Here is a 19,001-nt window from a genome sequence, read left to right as displayed (position 1 = left end):
GCTCAAGTGTGGAAGTTTTGCTCTAATTCTCTAATCTTTATCTTGCCAATTCATCTTTTGTTTCATCTAAACTGAACTGGTATTTGACTGTTTGAGCTCATTATGGTTACATGATGGTGCTCTCAATGGAAATGAGACTTTGAGCTCAAGGAAGTCAAAGAAAGGTTAAAGCATAAACCTCTGTATTGGTCAATGCTATGGAGATGACTGATTTTTCTACAGAAAGTGAGTTCCCATGGCAGGCCAACTGACCTAAGGATAGAGTGTTCCATCACCAATATCCAGTGTTCAAATACCCAAGAATAAGTCACAAGAATCTAGGGAAAAATCTGTTCCCAGAATGTGTAATGCGCAAACTGGGGCATGATCTAAAACTCAACTAGGAGCGATTCATACTGGTCTGTAAAAGTAATTTCTCCCCAATTCACTATATGGAGGAATAGCCTACCCACATAGAAGCTGATGGTGCTAGCGAATATAATAAATCTAAAATGAAAATCATTTACAGAGCAGTAATCCCTCTGGATGTAGCTACTAAAAATAAAGAACAAAAGATGGATTAAAAATAGACCTAAAATTCTTTCCCCAAAATTTCTATATTTCTAATAAATGTAAGAAATGACAAGTCCATGTGTCTTAAATGCAATAGAAAAAAATATATGTATAGGCCACATCATTACACTGGCTGCACACAGAAAGGTTCTTGCAGCCACCCAGAGTCCCCTTAGTGTCAGTGCGTTCTGTGCAGTACATGGTCAAAGGATGTGACACATTACTGATAATAATTTTCATTGGCTGGTATGTTAGACCAGAGGTCGGCAACCTCTGGCATGCGGCTCGCCAGGGTAAGCACCATGGCAGGCTGGGCCAGTTTGTTTACCTGCCACGTCCACATGTTAAGCAGATTGCGGCTCCCAATGGCCATGGTTCACTGCTCCAGGCCAATGGGGGCTGCGGGAAGCAGCACGGGCTGAGGGATGTGCTGGCCGCCGCTTCCCGCAGCCCCCATTGGCCTGGATCAGTGAAACATGGCCATTGGGAGCCGCAATCTGCTTAACATGTGGACGTGGCAGGTAAACAAACTGGCCCAGCCTGCCATGGTGCTTACCCTGGCGAGCCGCATGCCAGAGGTTGCCAACCTCTGGTCTAACCTATTCCAAATTTTTCTGAGACCCAAATTCTTCTAAATAAAATGAATGAAATACTCTGTGCTAAAGTCCCGTCCTCTCTAATATTCTCATATTTAGGGAGTTTAGAGAGAAGTCTTTAAAAAACAAATACAGTATTGATGGTTAATATCTATATGTAAGGTTACCTATACATAAGGTTAATTCCTATATAAAAAGGAAACCTAGGTATTAACAAAATGACTTCCATCTTACATTTGATTCTTAAGCTTCTTCCTCTTTGCACAGCTGAAAAAATCTTGAACATACTGTGAATAGTCTGTCTTTTTGTGCCTGTCAGCCAACTCACTAGCCATTACCTGAATGATGAGAGTTGGCTTCTGAACTGACTCAGAAGAAAATTACTCCTCCAAATTAGACATTTTGAGACCAAAGATTATATCTTTAAAACTGTCTCTGTGAAGTTGAATTAATGTTTTGTCTACTTCTGAAAAGCACAGAGTGTGAGAGTGTGGTGAGTAGGGAGGGAAGAGAAACTGTGTGGTTCTGCACTTTGCTGCATGGAGAAGGAAAACCCCAGAATAAGGCTGTCAGATGAGGAATGGAGGAGAAAGCTACACATTTATTCATCTCTGAACATATCTATGTATATTTATTAAAGTTGGCATGACGGTTCACATTTTTACCAGTTTGTGTTTGTATTTATGTTGGATTATAAACAATATTTTTACAGTACCCAAGCATGCACTAGGCACTTAACTGAAACAAAAAGAGACACGGTGGTGCAACAAGTAAGGATAGCATTCAGAAGGGCAAGGGATATATTAAGTAACTGTGCTCATTTTAGACACATCCATCTTTGTAGTTAATTAAAAGTTGGTAAGTACTGCTGCAGTCACATTTCTAAATATCAAGAAGAAAGTGTGCCTTAATGAGTTATGTGAAAGATGAGAGGGTATTAATTGGGCAGACCTACACTGAGAGGTGGTATAGATATCATGGGAGAATAGGACCATCTGTACTGTACCATTCCTGGTTTCTAGGAACAGCAACTACATTGTAATTGATATACAGACAAGTACATTAATGTCATATTGCTTTATGGTTGAGATTTTTCATTCACCCAAATCAGGAATTTGGAAGTAGGCCTTCTTTCCACATACATAGCATGTTATATTAAATGGCCTTAATTTTAATGCTTTATACACATATCATTTGGCAGTTACAGCTGACATGGGAATCATAACTTGCAATTTCATTACTTTTATGCTCGCACACACAATATCAACAACAATACAGTTGCATTAATAGTTTTTTTTAATTGCATTCAATTTCCTTGACGAAAAGGTTATGTTGCATGCATTTGCACATACAATCACAGATGGTGCAAACACATTTAAATGTGAAATTTCAAATTGCACTCATTCTAACACTGGGCTTCTTTAAACAATGTGGTAATGTAATTACATTCAGGATCATATCACTGACAACACTGAAATGCTAATTTTATCAATGACGCTTCTAAGAACTTGCTTTTGGTGGTGAAAGCTAGAGAAGGTGATGTCCCCTTTTAAGGGAAAGAATTTTTAATTGAAACAAGTAAAGGGGATGCAATTTGTTACATTTTAAAGCTGCACTTTTAAAAACCTTCTGAAATACTAGTGTTTATTATGAACATATAAAATACTTTCTCCCTTAGAATTATTAGTTTATAGCAGGGGTAGGCAACCTATGGCACACTTGCCAAAGGCAGCACACGAGCTGATTTTCAGTGGCACTCACACTGCTCGAGTCCTGGCCATCGGTCAGGGGGGGTTCTGCATTTTAATTTAAATTTTAAATGAAGCTTCTTAAACATTTTAAAAACCGTATTTACTTTACATACAACAATAATTTAGTTATATATTATAGACTTATAGAAAGAGACCTTCTAAAAACGTTAAAATATATTACTGGCACGCGAAACCTTAAATTAGAGTGAATAAATGAAGACTCGGCACATCAGTTCTGAAAGGTTGCCGACCCCTGGTTTATAGTGATATTTCAACTAGAGGGAGTAGGGAAAGAGAGACACCTGCCTTCAGGAACACCTGCCTTCAGGAACACCTGCTTCCATGTGCCAATGCAGTGGTTCTACCTCTGGATCCACTGTGTATGTGTAGTACTAGACCCTAAACACTATCACTTCAGTGTGTTCAGCTAGCGAGTTAGCACTTCAGTATGTTCAGCTATCAAGTTAGCCGGTGTTTTTTAATTAACATTCAGTGAACTGCAAATCATTAGCATGGTGTGAGAAAGAAAAATAACCTTTAGTCTATTTGGCATAGGTAATAAAATTTTGTTTTTTAACTCACTGAGCTCCATCTGTGAAGGTGAAGATGAAGGTTAACGCTGTGGAAAGAGCTTGGCTCTAGATTCTGGACCTCTGTCTGCTCATCATTCTATCCTTACATCCTCAGACAGGAACATGAGTTTTCATTCTGAGATTACATGCGTATTTTTTCTTACAATCCTCCCTCCTTTTTTATTTTTTACATAAGGTGCTTGAACCTCTCCACAACGGAAGTCTGCCTATAAAAATGCAAATTTAAGGCAGGCACTGGTATAAATGGAGCATGCTTAACTTCAGAATAACAGATATGAGCAAGCTTTCAAGCCTTTAGTCATTTAAATTCCGACAATGTAACACAACTACAGTTGGTATTCTGAATTACATGACTAAAGAGAGGAAGCAGTACTTAGCTGAACTCAAACAAAAAGTAAAAACATATTTTGCAGTATAAAACATTTTTAGGTTTGTTAAAATTTTCGTTTTACTCAAATTATAGCCTACTTTATCAAATTATGAAATGGACCACAATATTTTATCTGACATCAGCAAAAATATCTAATTATTAAGAAACACGGTTTGCCACTTGCATTTTTAGGGATGTTATTTCCTCTCAATGCATATAGGGAACTCCTATTAATGTAGTGAAGAATATATCTCACAAAACAGTTTACAGAAGCTCTATTTAAATGCTTTTAATGTTCATTTTGGTAATCTTTTTTAGAGTTCTCTCTGCAGACTTGTCCTTGCCCGTATAATATAAAAATAATAAATATTTGTATTGCACTTTTCATATATAAACCGCTTACAAACTTCAACTAATTAATCCTCACAGCACCCCAGCAAGGTAGAAACTGAAAGTAGGGCCTCCATTTTACAACTGTAGCATTACAAAAAGCATTTGAAGTTCAATGAACTGTTTACATTATTCACTTAAAAGTTTTGAAAATAAAGGAAGTTTTCCAAATGTTCAGAATCAGAACTCTAATTTATGGACCGCACTATAGGGCATCAAGCTATTTGATAAAAATTCTGATTCTGATGTGACTAAGCTAAGTAAGTTGTACAAATCCAATATAAAACAATTCACTCCAGGCACAAAATCTATGTCCTAGGTAAATCCCATTTAGGACCTATTTTGAGAACATAAATAGGATTTAAATAATGCCCAATCTTCTGCACAGGGATGAATTTCTCCCTTCTCTGATTAACCAGGGTTTTGCACTACTTCCCTCAAGTTTTCTTAATGCTTACAAACTGTTTTATATTAACACACACAAATTATTCCATTCACCACAGGAATGTAGACATACAATAAACAAAGCTAACTCTTCCATCAAGCACCACATGATCTTTCATGACTAAGTTGCTTAGGAAAACAGGTGCTCATCACCAAAATGGCAACTCCAATAGAGCATGCCCATCTAAAATTATGAACGGGGCATTAGTTCTGTACTTACTTGGAAGGGAAAATGCCTCTTATTGAGTTGCTAAAATGACAGCTTTCATTGACCTGTTTTTTTCCTTAGAATTTTCCCATCTTAATGCTTAAGATTGCTGTGAGAAGGAGCAAACAATGACTTACAGTTTTGATTATAGTTAATTAAGTCTCCCACAAGATGTATACAACAGGGCAGATTCTCTGTAGAAACCTCTTGCAAACTCCAAAAAAGGGATTCTTTGGCATAGAGGAACCATTTACAGGCATACAGTCAGCTCCTAATGTAGCTTGCTAGCATAGGGAGTGTGTCAGGAGGAGCAAAGGGACAGTGAGAGTCTGGAACACATGTTCTGGTAATCCCCAGCTGGTTTAATGTTCTTAAGAGATCAAGGCCAGCTGGCATAAGTTATAGCAGCCTCTAGACTGCTAATTTTTGCAATGGCTGAGACTGAGAATCAGGAGTTGCAAATGGCTCCCTGACAGCCTTCCAGGTGTGATCCACCCCTAGAGTTTTTCAAACGGAAACCAAAGACTCAAGAAATTTCTACATGATTGAATACGCTGGAAATGGGAATGCTGCATCCAGAATACAACTGACTGCAAATCTGTCTGAATACCACAGATAAAACACATTCAGAAGCAACATTAGTGTTAAGCACCCGCACTAACTGTGGTTTCTGGAGACCATGATTAATTACACACTTAGTCTTGAACCTGTGTTCTGGGACCTGGGCAGTTGCTTAGAGGTAGAAAGCTAATTTCTATGAGCGATTATCTCTCTTCCCACTGGTTAACTCTAAATCTACCATCTAGAGTTGTTTTAACAATTTGTTTTGACCTTTTCCATAGAAAGATCTTTCCTCTGCACAGCTGGTGTTCTTGGCATTCCATTTTTAGTGTGGGCTTGGAAATCTAGGGGTATTTTCTATTGGTTAGGGCCCCTATAGTGTTTTCATTTTTTGTAGTTTTGTATCTACAATTATATATCTGATACACAAACATATACATACATACATATACATATATACACACACACACACGCGCGTGCGCAAAAGAGAGGAAGCATTTGAACTCCAGAAGTGAAAAAATATGTATTGGTTTAATTAATCAAATTTTTTTCCCATTAAGGACCTGATCCAAAGGCTGTTGAAGTCAATGAGAGTCTAAGAGGAACCTTATGCTTTTGTGAATAAAGTACTGGGTTGAGATTTAGAAGGTTACACTGCTGCCTATGTACAAACTTCCTGTATAACCTTAGTCAACTCGCTTAACCTTTCTGTGCTCTACTTCCTTATCAGTAAAAACAAGATGCTTCACCACCACCAGTCCACACAGATAAATGAATTAGTGTTTGGAAGGTGCTTAAATATTACAGTGATGACAGCCTAGACCAGGGGTCAGCAACCTTTCAGAAGTGGTGTGCCAAGTCTTCATTTATTAGCTCTAATTTAAGGGTTCATGTACCAGTAATACATTTTAATGTTTTTAGACGGTCTCTTTCTATAAGTCTATAATATATAACTAAACTATTGTTGTATGTAAAGTAAATAAGGTTTTTAAAATGTTTAAGAAGCTTCATTTAAAATTAAATTAAAATGCAGAGTCCCCTGGACCGGTGCCAGGACCAGGGCAGTGTGAGTGCCACTGAAAATCAGCTCGCATGCCGCCTTTGGCACGTGTGCCATAGGTTGCCTACCCCTGGCCTAGAAAAATCTATAAATAAATTAGGCTGGGATTTTAAAGGAGTTTAAGGGAGACAGAGATACAAGGTGGGTGAGGTAATATCTTTTATTAGACCAACTTATGTTAGGGAGATGGACCAGCTTTCAAGCTTACACAGAGCTCTTCTTTGGGTTTGGGAAATGTACACAGTGTTACAGGTAAGTATAAGATGGAACAGATTGTTTAGCATAAGTAATTAACACATATCAAGGGACCTTTTAAGGTGAAGTGGCCCGTTAAATCCCCACCAGTCACAGGGAGGAATGGAAGTGGGGAGGGAGGAGGAAAAGAAGGGGGTGGAAAGCAGTTGTGGGGGTTGTTAGTGGGTTGTAGATTATTGTAACAATGTCTACAGTCTATTCAGGCCATGATTTTTAGTGTCTAGCAAAGTTATGATTTTAAGCTCCCAGGCTCAGCTGTTGAAAGTGTTGTGCTGGTTTCCTTACAGGATGAAGGCTGATAGGTTAGATATAGAGTGATCGCTTTGTTAGGCAATGTTGAAAATGACACCCTTTATCGTTCTCTTCCTTTAAATGTAGGTATTCTAAAAATAAGTAAACAATAATTGTTAATCTATACTGTGGGAATGTGAGTCAGGCACGAATTGTTTTGCAGCCAGTACTTAAGAATTTGTGTGCACTTCATAAATATTCCTTCTTCTGCAGTTATCTGGCCTTCAGCCTCTGCTCTTACCCAGATTCCCTGTTGCATACACATTAAATGAGTACCAACCACCCCACAGAGAGCAACACCAAACCCAACATCACTGAAGGTTATAAAGAGTTGTTTATAAAAGTCAATCCGGTCACCCCATGGTGGGTGTTGAGACGTCACAAGGAAAATTACTCAGTCATTGGTGTTCCCCTCTTCCCCCAAAGAACCCATTTGTATGTTTAAAAAAGTTTAGTAAAGAATTACTGGAATGTATTTCTGATTCTGATTTATGTGACATCCCTACTGCAAAGATATGACTGATCTTTCATGCACCAGTGCCATAGCTTTTCTCTTAATTGAAGACCATTCTTCACTTTTCAGTCTGAGGCAGGAAACAATTGCTTTATGGAGCAAGTTACCATTTCATAATCTAACAATACAATGAATTGGGAAAAAATTTTATGGATTGAGATTTGATTTTTAACAGAGTTTCGTGTTTCATCAGTATTCAGAAACTGACATTAATGATTTTTTAAAATTCACCAAGATATGCAACACACAGATGCTAAAATATTAATATTAAGATACTGTACATTTAATGTTCTTATTATAATTTGATCATATTATCAAACTTTTCTGTTACATTAGTTCTTAGTGTAATGTTACTTTGCAATTAGGCAGATTTATAATTGAATACATTTTGTCAGCTGTAATACCAGTTATGGTGGTTTTTTAGCCAAGTTAGAGGAGTACCACTCTTATGTATCCCAGACCAATCTTGATAGGAAATTTAGGGATTAGACAATAGCTAACACTGAAAAAGACGGTTACTCACCTGTAGTAACTGTTGTTCTTCGAGATGTGTTGCTCCAATCCATTCCAGTTAGGTGTGCGCGCCGCGCGTGCACAGCATCTCGGAACTTTTTTCCCTAGCAACCCCGGCGGGCCGGCTGGGCGCCCCCTAGAGTGGCGCCGCTATGGCGCTAAATATATACCCCAGCCGGCCCGTCCGCTCCTCAGTTCCTTCTTGCCGGCTACTCCGACAGTGGGGAAGGAGGGCGGGTCTGGAATGGATAGGAGCAACACATCTCGAAGAACAACAGTTACTACAGGTGAGTAACCGTCTTTTCTTCTTCGAGTGATTGCTCCAATGCATTCCAGTTAGGTGATTCCCAAGCCTTACCTAGGCGGTGGGGTCGGAGTGAGACGTGGCGGAGTGTAATACCGCAGAGCCGAAGGCTGCGTCGTCTCGAGACTGCTGCACCAACGCGTAGTGGGAGGCGAAGGTGTGCACCGAAGACCAGGTGGCCGCTCGACAGATGTCCTGGATTGGGACGTTGGCCAGGAAGGCCAGAGATGAGGCGTGTGCCCTCGTCGAGTGTGCAGTGACACGGCCTGGTGGTACACGAGCCAGCTCGTAGCAGGTCCGGATACACGCAGTGACCCAGGAGGAAATCCGCTGGGAGGATATCGCATCTCCCTTCATGCGGTCAGCCACCGCGACGAACAGCTGGGGCGAACGCCGGAAGGACTTAGTCCGCTCAATGTAGAAGGCGAGCGCCCTACGGACGTCGAGCGTATGTAGCTGCTGTTCCCGAGGCGAGGCATGCGGCTTCGGGAAGAACACCGGGAGGAAGATCTCCTGATTGAGATGGAATGCTGACACCACCTTCGGGAGAAAGGCCGGATGAGGGCGCAGCTGTACCTTGTCCCCATGGAAGATCGTGTATGGCGGAGCAACCGTTAGAGCGCGAAGCTCAGAAACTCGCCTCGCTGAAGTAATGGCAACAAGGAAGGCCGTCTTCCACGAGAGGTAGAGAAGGGAGCACGTGGCCAGAGGCTCGAACGGAGGACCCATTAGTTTGGCCAACACGAGGTTCAAGTCCCAGGTCGGGGCAGGGCGCCGCACTGGCGGGTACAAGCGGTCCAGGCCCTTGAGGAAACGGGAAACCATCTGGTTCGAGAAGATGGACCTACCTTCCACGGAGGGACGAAAGGCGGATACCGCTGCTAGATGAACCCTCAAGGAGGAGACCGCCAGACCTTGCTCTTTAAGGTGCCAGAGGTAGTCCAGGATGGTAGGGACCGGTACCAGGAATGGATTAAGACCTCGGTGATCACACCAGAGTGCAAACCTCTTCCACTTCGCCAGGTAAGTGGAGCGAGTGGAAGGTTTTCTGCTCTCGAGCAGGACCTGTTGAACCGCTGCAGAACAGCCCCTCTCCGCGTGGGTCAGCCACTCAGGTACCAAGCTGTAAGATGGAGGGATTGCAGGTTCGGATGGTGGAGTCTGCCGAAGTCCTGGGTGATGAGGTCCGGCCACAACGGCAGGGGGATGGGCTCCCGAACGGAGAGCTCGAGCAGCAGGGTGTACCAGTGCTGCCTCGGCCAGGCTGGCGCCACTAGAATGATGTGGGCTCTGTCCCTCCGAAGCTTCAGGAGCACTCGGTGCACGAGCGGGAACGGAGGGAAGGCGTAGAGGAGGCGATCCGTCCAGTGATAAAGGAAGGCGTCCGTCAGGGAGCCTGGCGAGCGACCTTGGAATGAGCAAAACCGGTGGCACTTCCTGTTCTCTTTGGAGGCGAAGAGGTCTACTTGGGGAAACCCCCACCTCCGGAAGATAGTGTGGACGACATCTGGACGGAGAGACCACTCGTGGGAGAGGAACGACCTGCTGAGACGGTCGGCCAGCGTGTTCTGCACTCCCGGAAGAAAGGATGCTTCCAGGTGAATTGAGTGGGTCACGCAGAAGTCCCACAGGAGCATCGCTTCCTTGCAGAGGGGGGAGGAGCGGGCTCCGCCTTGCTTGTTCACGTAGAACATCGCGGTGGTGTTGTCCGTGAATACTGTCACACAACGACCTTGGAGGCGGGCGCAGAAGGTGCGACAGGCCAGGCGGATGGCGCGTAGCTCGCGAACGTTGATGTGCAGTGTGAGCTCCTGGACCGACCACAGGCCCTGCGTGTGGAGATTGCCCAGGTGGGCCCCCCAACCGAGCGCTGAGGCGTCCGTGGTCAAAGTAGCGGACGGCCAAGGAGGGTGAAATGGGACTCCCGCACACACGACGTCCGGGTCGAGCCACCAGCGGAGGGACTCGAGGGTCGTCCTGGTGACCGTGACCACCATGTTGATGGGGTCTCGATGAGGGCGGTACACCGACGCGAGCCAAGACTGGAACGGGCGGAGGTGGAGCCGCGCGTATGCTGTGACATACGTGCACGAAGCCATGTGGCCCAGGAGGCGGAGGCAGGAGCGGACCGTCGTGGTTGGGAAGGCGACGAGGTCCCGGATGATGGAGACCATCGTCTGGTGCCGAGCGCGAGGGAGGCAGGCTCTGGCCGTCGTGGAGTCGAGGACCGCTCCGATGAACTCCACCCGCTGTGTCGGAATCAAAGTGGACTTCTCTGTGTTGATGAGAAGACCAAGCCGCTGAAAGAGAGACAGGATCTCTGCCATGTTGCCCATCACAAGTTGCCGGGACTGGCCTCGAACCAGCCAGTCGTCGAGATACGGATAAACGTGCATCTGACGACGTCGGAGGGCTGCGGCGACCACCGCCATGCATTTGGTAAACACCCTCGGGGCGGTGGACAGTCCGAACGGTAACACTGTGAACTGGTAGTGGGTGTCGTTGAGCACAAACTGAAGGTAACGACGATGTGGAGGATAGATCGCGACATGGAAGTAGGCGTCCTTCATGTCGAGGGCGGCAAACCAGTCTCCCGGATCCAGAGAGGGAATGATGGTCCCCAGAGTGACCATGCGAAACTTGGGCTTGAGCAGGTACTTGTTTAGCTCGCGAAGGTCCAGAATAGGACGTAGCCCGCCTTTCGCCTTGGGGATGAGAAAATAACGGGAGTAGAATCCCCTGCCCCGTCTGTCCTGAGGCACTGCTTCTATGGCACCCACGCTCAACAGAGTCTGGACCTCCCGTAAGAGGACTTGCTCGTGAGAGGGGTCCCTGAAGAGGGACAGGGAGGGTGGGTGGGAAGGCGGGGGCGAAGCAAATTGCAGGCGGTATCCCGACTGGACTGTTTGGAGCACCCAGTTGTCTGATGTTAAGCGGGACCACACCGAAAAGAAATGGGAAAGGCGGTTGCAAAACAGAGGGGAAGGATCCGGTAGGGAGAGTGATGGGCCGTCCTCGAGCATCCCATCAAAAGGCCTGTTTGGCCCCCTGAGGGGCCTTCGAAGCGGCCTGGCCCTGGTTGCGGCGGTTGCCGGATGGACGACGGCGATTTTGGGCCGGACGTCGGCTGTTGTAAGGGCGATATCGGGACTGGAAGGCCGGTCTGGAGGGCTGCGGACGGAATGGCCTACGCTGCGTCGCTGGCGTATGCATGCCCAATGTGCGTATCGCGATACGACTGTCCTTTAAAGACTGGATCCTAGAATCCGTCTTCTCAGAGAACAGCCCTTTAGTGTCAAAGGGAAGGTCCTGCAACGTATATTGGACCTCCGGCGGCAGGGTGGAAGACTGCAGCCAGGCAATATGCCGCATCGTGACTCCTGAGGCCAAGGTCCTCGCCCCCGAGTCCGCCGCGTCGAGGGCGGCTGAGATGGAGGATCTAGATGACCTCCTTCCCTCCTCCAGCATGGCCGTGAACTCCTGTCGGGAGGCTGACGGCAGGAGCTCGGTAAACTTCGCCAGGGAAGTCAGGATGTCGAAGACGTACCTGGCGAGGAGTACCATCTGGTTGGCAATCCTCATTTGCAGGCCTCCTGCAGAATAGACCTTCCAGCCTAGCAGGTCCATACGTTTCGCGTCCTTCGATTTGGGCGCCGGAGCCGGTTGACCGTGCCGCTCCCTGTCATTAACCGACTGGACTACCAAGGAGTCCGGGGTCGGATGCATATACAGGTATTCATACCCCGTGGGAGGGACAGAGTACTTTTGCTCAACCCCACGGGCTGTAGGGGGCACGGACGCTGGCGTCTGCCAGATAGTGGTGGCGTTCTTCTGCACCGTCCGTACAAACGGAAGTGCAACTCGCACCGGCGTGTCAGCCTCGACCACGTTCGTGATAGGGTCCTCGTCCTCGCGTACCTCCTCTATGGGCAAGGCCATTGCCGTCGCCACACGACGAAGGAGGTCCTGGTGAGCTCTCACGTCAATGGGTGGAGGTTCCTTAGTTGCTGCACCGGCCACCGCCTCATCAGGCGAGGACGAGGAGGACAACCCTTGGACGACCGTCTCCGAAGAGGGGCCTGCCACCTGTCCGTCGGAGGGTGCGGGCTGCACATGGCCTTGGGATTCGGACGCTACAGCATCCGCCGCTGGTGGCGAAGGGGCCGGTCTGGATACCGTCGCCTCTGGGACTCTGCGCTCTGACGCGGGGGGCCTTGGTGGAAAAGGCACCCCCTGGGCCTCATACTGGGCCCATGGAACCCAAAAGCCCCATGGTTGTGCCCCTTGAGGATGGTGCCATGGGGTGGGCGGCAAGAGTCCGTATCCGTCCGCGCCAGAAGCGACCGACTCGGGTCGAGAAGGCCATGGCGGTGCCGAAGCGCTCGCAGAGTGTGGTGCCGAATGGGGCCGACCTTCCCCGGGAGGCAAAGAAGTGCGAGGTTGCTCCGGCCGGTACCGGGACGGTGACCGGGAGTGACGTCCGCCGCGGTGCCGGGAGCTCGACCGGTGCCGGGAGCTCGACCGGTGCCGGGAGCTCGACCTTGTTTGAGAACGACGGTGCCACGAACGTCCGCACGAGTCGCGGTGCCGGGACGGCGATCTGTGATGGCGCCGACGCGATGGCGATCTGGATCTCGTGCGGCGTCGGGAGTACGACTGGTACCGCGATGACGAGCGGTACCGGGACTGCGACCGGCGTTGTGATGGCGACCGGTACCGCGAAGTCGAGCGGTGCCAAGATCGCGAGCGTCTGGATGGAGATCTGCCGCGGGACCGGGACCGGGACCGGGAGCGTCGTCCCTGCGGCCTGTCCAGGGACGGTGGCCGGGTCATTCTCGCCGGCTTCCCCGCCGACACGACAGCCCGCACTGGCGGTGCCGGGGGCCGGAGGCCTGGTGCCTCTATGAGCTTGATGAGCTCTCGCGCGGAGGCGAATGTCTCCGGCGTCGACGGCAGCCGGGGCTCGACCTCGGACGGTACCGGGGAGCGTGGCGGCGCCGGACTCGACGGCCCTTGCGGCGCCGGAGTCAAGGGTCCTGTGCGCGGCTTGTGTACGGGCACCGCAGGAGCTGCCAGGCGCGCAGCTGCTTGCGCCGAGGCCTCAGCGCTAGCCTGTGCTATTGCCTTCGCCAGTCTCTGCTTTCCTGTAGGCGAAAGCGAGCGGTGCCGCGACTTCTTAGCTGCTTTCTGCGTCGGCGGCGCCGCGGAGGTGGAGCGGCTCGGTGCCGCCAGTGCGCTTTGCACCGAGTCAGTTCGCGGTGCCAGCGCGGACGGTGCCGGTGGTCGAAGCGAGGCTTCCATTAGGATCTGCTTCAGGCGGATGTCCCGCTCCTTTCGGGTCCGCGGTTTAAAAGTTAAGCAGATCGAACACTTGTCCGTTCTATGCCCTTCGCCCAAGCAACGGAGACAGGCGTCGTGCGGGTCTCCGATGGGCATCGGCTTCTGGCACGCCGCGCAGGGCTTAAAGCCCGGTGCCTTGGGCATGAGCCCGCACCGGGTCAGGTAAAAGGGGAAAACCCCCCCTTTCACCTTATCTACACTAACTATCTAAAACTGTAACTACTAAACTAACTATATACAAGAGAGATGTAAATGCTAGGGATTGTGGAGAACGAAGAGCCCTCCACAGTTCCAACTGGCCGTCACGGGCGGTAAGAAGGAACTGAGGAGCGGACGGGCCGGCTGGGGTATATATTTAGCGCCATAGCGGCGCCACTCTAGGGGGCGCCCAGCCGGCCCGCCGGGGTTGCTAGGGAAAAAAGTTCCGAGATGCTGTGCACGCGCGGCGCGCACACCTAACTGGAATGCATTGGAGCAATCACTCGAAGAAGAATATACATTTCTCTAAACATGTATTTAAAGCAAATTCTACTTTGGAGAACACAATACAGAGTACAATAATGTTCCCCACCTACAGAATAGCACACATAAGAAGGAAGAAGAAGGGCTCAGAAAGAGACATAACATTTAACTCAAAGTTTCAGAGGAATGCTCTCTATGGGAAGGGATTTGAATCTGCATAAAAGAAACAGAGGGTCACAGCCTTGGAAACTGTATGGATTCTCTTGTTCCTTCAAGAACACAGGATCCAACCTTTCATGTCACACAAAATACTGAAAAGCTGGTTTTGCTCTAAAATTGACAGAGAAAAAATATTTATATTGGCTTATGAATTTTAATGTATGCATTTTATGATATTTTAATTATTGTGCAAATACTTAGAGCAACTGGACAGTTACTTCTGGCAATAACTCAAAATCAATAAAAACAGTACAGTAGCCACTATTTTTGTGCTCTGTTGCTGCATTTTACAGAGGAGAAAACAGAGAGAAGCTGACATTTGTGAAATTAGGATAAAATTCTAAGCAGGAGTGATCCCTGGAATAGACAAGGCTCTCCTAGCTAGACCTGATTTTACTAACATTTTAGTTAAACCAGCTGAGAAGTCTAATCAAAACAGGGGTTAAAAACAGGACTAGCTGTGGAAACCTTGTCTGTACTATGGTTCCCACTGGCTCTAACATCAGTTAAGCAGTGCTTTGTAAAGTGAAACCCTACCAGTATTTTGTACATTTCCCCATTGTAGACCAGGCCTAAATGTCTTTTCTTTGAGGCACCATGGTCTAAGGGGTAAATTATAGACCTAGCAGTCAAAAAGATGTGGGTTCATTTAATCTTGGTTCTGACACTGATTTGCAGTGATTTGAACAAATCATGTGGGCCAAGTTTTTCTGAAGTGGCGTCTGATTCTGGGTGCGTCAATTTTTATGTGATTAGCATGATGCTTTTTGGGCTTGATTTTCAGAAATGTTGAGTACCTACACTCTTGTCTTAAGTCCTGGATATGCGTTACTTCTAAAAACTAGGGTCTAGATACCAAGTTGGGCATCCAAGAACTGGGACAAACCCATCATCAGAGAACACATTTGAAAATGTTGGCCTTAACCTATGAGAATCAGTGTTTCTCCCTCTGTAAAATGGGGATAATGGCACTCACTGTACCTTACAGCAGAAGTTCTCAAACTTCATTGCATCGTGACCCCCCACTAACACCACAAATTGCTACATTTATAGGGGGGACCAAACACCGAGCCCTGCCACCAGACGCCCGGTCGCCCTGGGTGGGGGACATGTACCCTTAGCCCTGGATGGTGGGGCTTGGGCTTCAGACTTGCTAGGGCCCAGCCTTGGTGACCCCATTAAAATAGAGTTGTGACCCACCTTGAAGTCCCAAACCCACAGTTTGAGAACCCCTGCCTTACACGGTGATTGGTATGCAGCATTTGTCAAGTGCTACATAAACAGCGAAGTTTATTAAACCATTTAGTAGCAGAGGTGACACGAGAACTCAGGAGTTTCTGGCTCCCAGTCTATGCTCAATCCACTAGACCATGCTGACTATAGGATACAGTCTCTCAGTACTTTATCAACTCAACAAGCACATTTTGCCAATTACACTTTTTCAACAAATATTTATTCCAGTTCTAATTTTACAATACCCACAAAGAAAGCCATGCCAGCTTGGGCTTGTTCCCTTCTCACTGGCTTCAGAGCTTCCTCCCTTATAGCTACTTCCTAAATCCTTTTATGAAGAGGGTACAAAAGACAGAGGAAAGTTAACGTTACATAGACCAGAATAAACTCCTGCTCAGAAATCCGCCGGGTGGCCAAAGGAACATATGTATAGTCACTGCTCCTCTGTTGTCTTCTCTACCTTAATCTGCCACCCCATAATTCATCCCATGTTTAGATCCCTAGCCACGTGGAATCTAGAAGTCTAGGTGGAAGCAACAGAGAAACTCTTGTGCAGAGAAGTCAATTAAATATGCATTATCCCATTTTGGTTCCTTACCTACCACAATTTTGCAGACTCCTCTCTTTTGCCTCTTTTCCACAACCAAGATCAGAGTTTGGGGTCCTTCATTTCTAAACAACTCCACCTCCACTGTGGCACCCGGAAAGATTTACTAGTCAGAAACTGAAACATATCAAAGAAGGTTTCCATTGATTGCCACTGTTGCTGGGTTTCTACAACGTCAGCTACTGACCATGATCAATATACCTGTAACTGAATAATCCTCACATCTAATTTTTCCTCAGGTAAGGAATAATTGCTCTTGTCTTATGTGTAACATGAACTGGTTTGAATGCTGTACGATGTACTGGGAATTTTTTATTAACTGTTACCTGTGTTAAAGAAATGCTTAACAATCTACTCATGAAAGCCTGCACCCTGACCCCCTCCCACACGTCAAACCCCTGCCCCAGCAGAATCCACCTCCTGCCCTCTGAACCCCAGTCCCAGCCCGGAGCAGCATCCTGCACCCCAAATCCCTCATCCCCAGCCCCACACCTGAGCCTGCCCTCCCCCCGCCAAAGCCCTCACACCACACCCCAACCCCTGCCCCAGCCTTGATCCCCCTCCCACACCCTAATCTCATGAGCAGCCCAGTGAAAATGAGCGCATGAGTGAGTTTGGGGAGAGCGAGCAACAGAGGAAGGGTAGATGGAGTGAGTGAGACCTCGGAAGGGGTGTGGTGGGGCGGGGCCTCAGAGGAGGGGTGGGGCAGGGTCTGGGGCAAGGGTGTTCAGTTTTGTGTGAGTAGAAAGTTGGCAACCCTACTCTGGAGTCTGAACTCAACCCAGGCATTTTCCCTGCCTTGAGGTGCACTCTCTGAATGCAGGACCTTTGTCTGGCAGCGCCTCCTGAGAACTGTGATCACGCGGCCCAGCTACCTAGTTCCTGGAACCAGTGCTTACCCCTCAGACTCCTCCCCTGGCTTAAACACACCCTTCTCCCACAACTCCATTGAAAGGTGAGAGACTTCTCGGTTATTCTTTAACTCTCTCAGGGGGCATATGGGAGTTGTAGCATGTGAACACATACAGACATTTTGCACAGAGTTCTACAATGCTCTTGCTTTTACTTAATCAGATCAGAAATGCAAAGATCTATACAAAAGTAATACACCCTACATCCATTTCCACGCACTCTAATTCATTCTTCCTTTGGGGTGCCATCTGCATTCTGATAGGTAGGCAGCCAGGTAGGGTCTCACCCCTGTGGGACCCCATGAGATATGTTCTCCTAGCTTGACAGCAAACAACTGATAACTATTCTTTGAATATGGTATTTCAACCAGCCAGTTATGCACCTACCTTATAGTAATTTCATTTGGACAACATTTTCCTAGTTTGCTTATGAGAATGTCAGGCGGAACTTTTTCAAAAGGGTTACTAAAAATCAAGATACATCATGTCTACTTCTCCCCTTCTGTACATCACACCAGTAACCCTGTCAAATCCTGCATAGCTAACATCGCCCAATTATCCTCTAGATTGGCCTGGAAGTGCCACTTCTGCAGTCAGTGCCAAAGCTGTGCTGGAATTTCCACAAAGCTGACTGGCACGGGTACACTCCAGAAACAGAACATCAGATCCTACGGCTCGAACCGATACCTAGAAACTTCGGCCATTTTACAAACATCTTAAAATCAACTGTTAAGAAGTACATCCCACACGGTCACTGCAAGGCTTTCACCCCCTTCTGGACAAAAGAATCCAAGATCCTCCTAAGCGAATGTGAAAGGAACAGCGACCCAGATAAAGCCACTGCGCTGTTGAGTCCTTGAATTTGGCATGCCTGGAAAGAGGCTGTTAAAAGCCTTGATTTCACCCATTTGAGCCATAAGGCATGGGCTCTTTTGCGGCAACTTGGAGGATCCCAACCAGTATCGCGATGCCCAGCAAAGGTGACTGCAAGTGCTGTCACCTCTCATCTTCTTTCTAATAGCAAGAGGCTAGACAAGAATACATGTCAGGATGGCCAGCAGGAACTCTGCAGAAACCTCCAACTATGTCTGGAGGAATCACTGCTCTCCTCTCCATATTCTGTTGAGGAGATCAATGTTGATTTGTCTGAAGCCAAAAGCAGGAAAACTGCAGGGATTGATAGCATTCCTCCAGACTGCCTGGGGAGACAGGGACAGGAATGGCTGGTGGTGCTTTTTACTGCCATGCATAGAACCGGAGAAGTGCCAACAAGCTGGCGACAAGCAACAGTGGCTGCCCTACTGAAGCCTGGGAAACCCCCAGAGTATGCAGTCAGCTAGCACCCCATCTCTCTCCTCTCAATCATCAGCAGGCTCATGGAACATGTGTTCCTTCACCGTCTGTCTGATATTATCAAAGATATCCTCTCAGTGGAGCATGCAGGATTTCACCAGAAGAGGAACAGCTGTGACCAAGTAGCTTCACTTTCCAGCCGCATTGAGGCAGGATTCCAATGCAAGTTGAAGACAGAGATCACCCTTGTTGATCACTGTCTGGAGACAGGGCCTCCTCCTCAAGATCTCCTGCGCCATTCACTGCTGGTGAATGATCTGCCTCTTGGCGACAATGACTGGGGACCGCTGCTTTAAGATACACCTTAATGGCCATATCCGTAAACCAAGACCTCTTAACTCAGGCATCACTCAGAGTTCGGTCCTGGCCCCAATACTTTTTAATCTATACACTGCGACCAAGTCAAGGAAATTCATCTATGTGAATGACATTGCCCTAGCTGTTCAGCATACTAGCTGCATCCCAACCTGAGAT

The 19,001-nt window shown here is 47.3% G+C and overlaps 1 protein-coding gene across 1 annotated transcript in view; it reads right to left on the bottom strand.

Annotated features, from left to right (window-relative positions):
* LOC123361802 (ephrin type-A receptor 6-like) overlaps window positions 1-19,001 on the bottom strand; it is a 328,870-nt gene that overhangs the window by 105,968 nt on the left and 203,901 nt on the right. The window lies entirely within an intron of this gene.

Source organism: Mauremys mutica, chromosome 1, assembly GCF_020497125.1.
Source record: "Mauremys mutica isolate MM-2020 ecotype Southern chromosome 1, ASM2049712v1, whole genome shotgun sequence".
NCBI classification, from domain to species: Eukaryota; Metazoa; Chordata; order Testudines; family Geoemydidae; genus Mauremys; species Mauremys mutica.
This window is presented reverse-complemented; position numbering and strand designations above follow the sequence as displayed.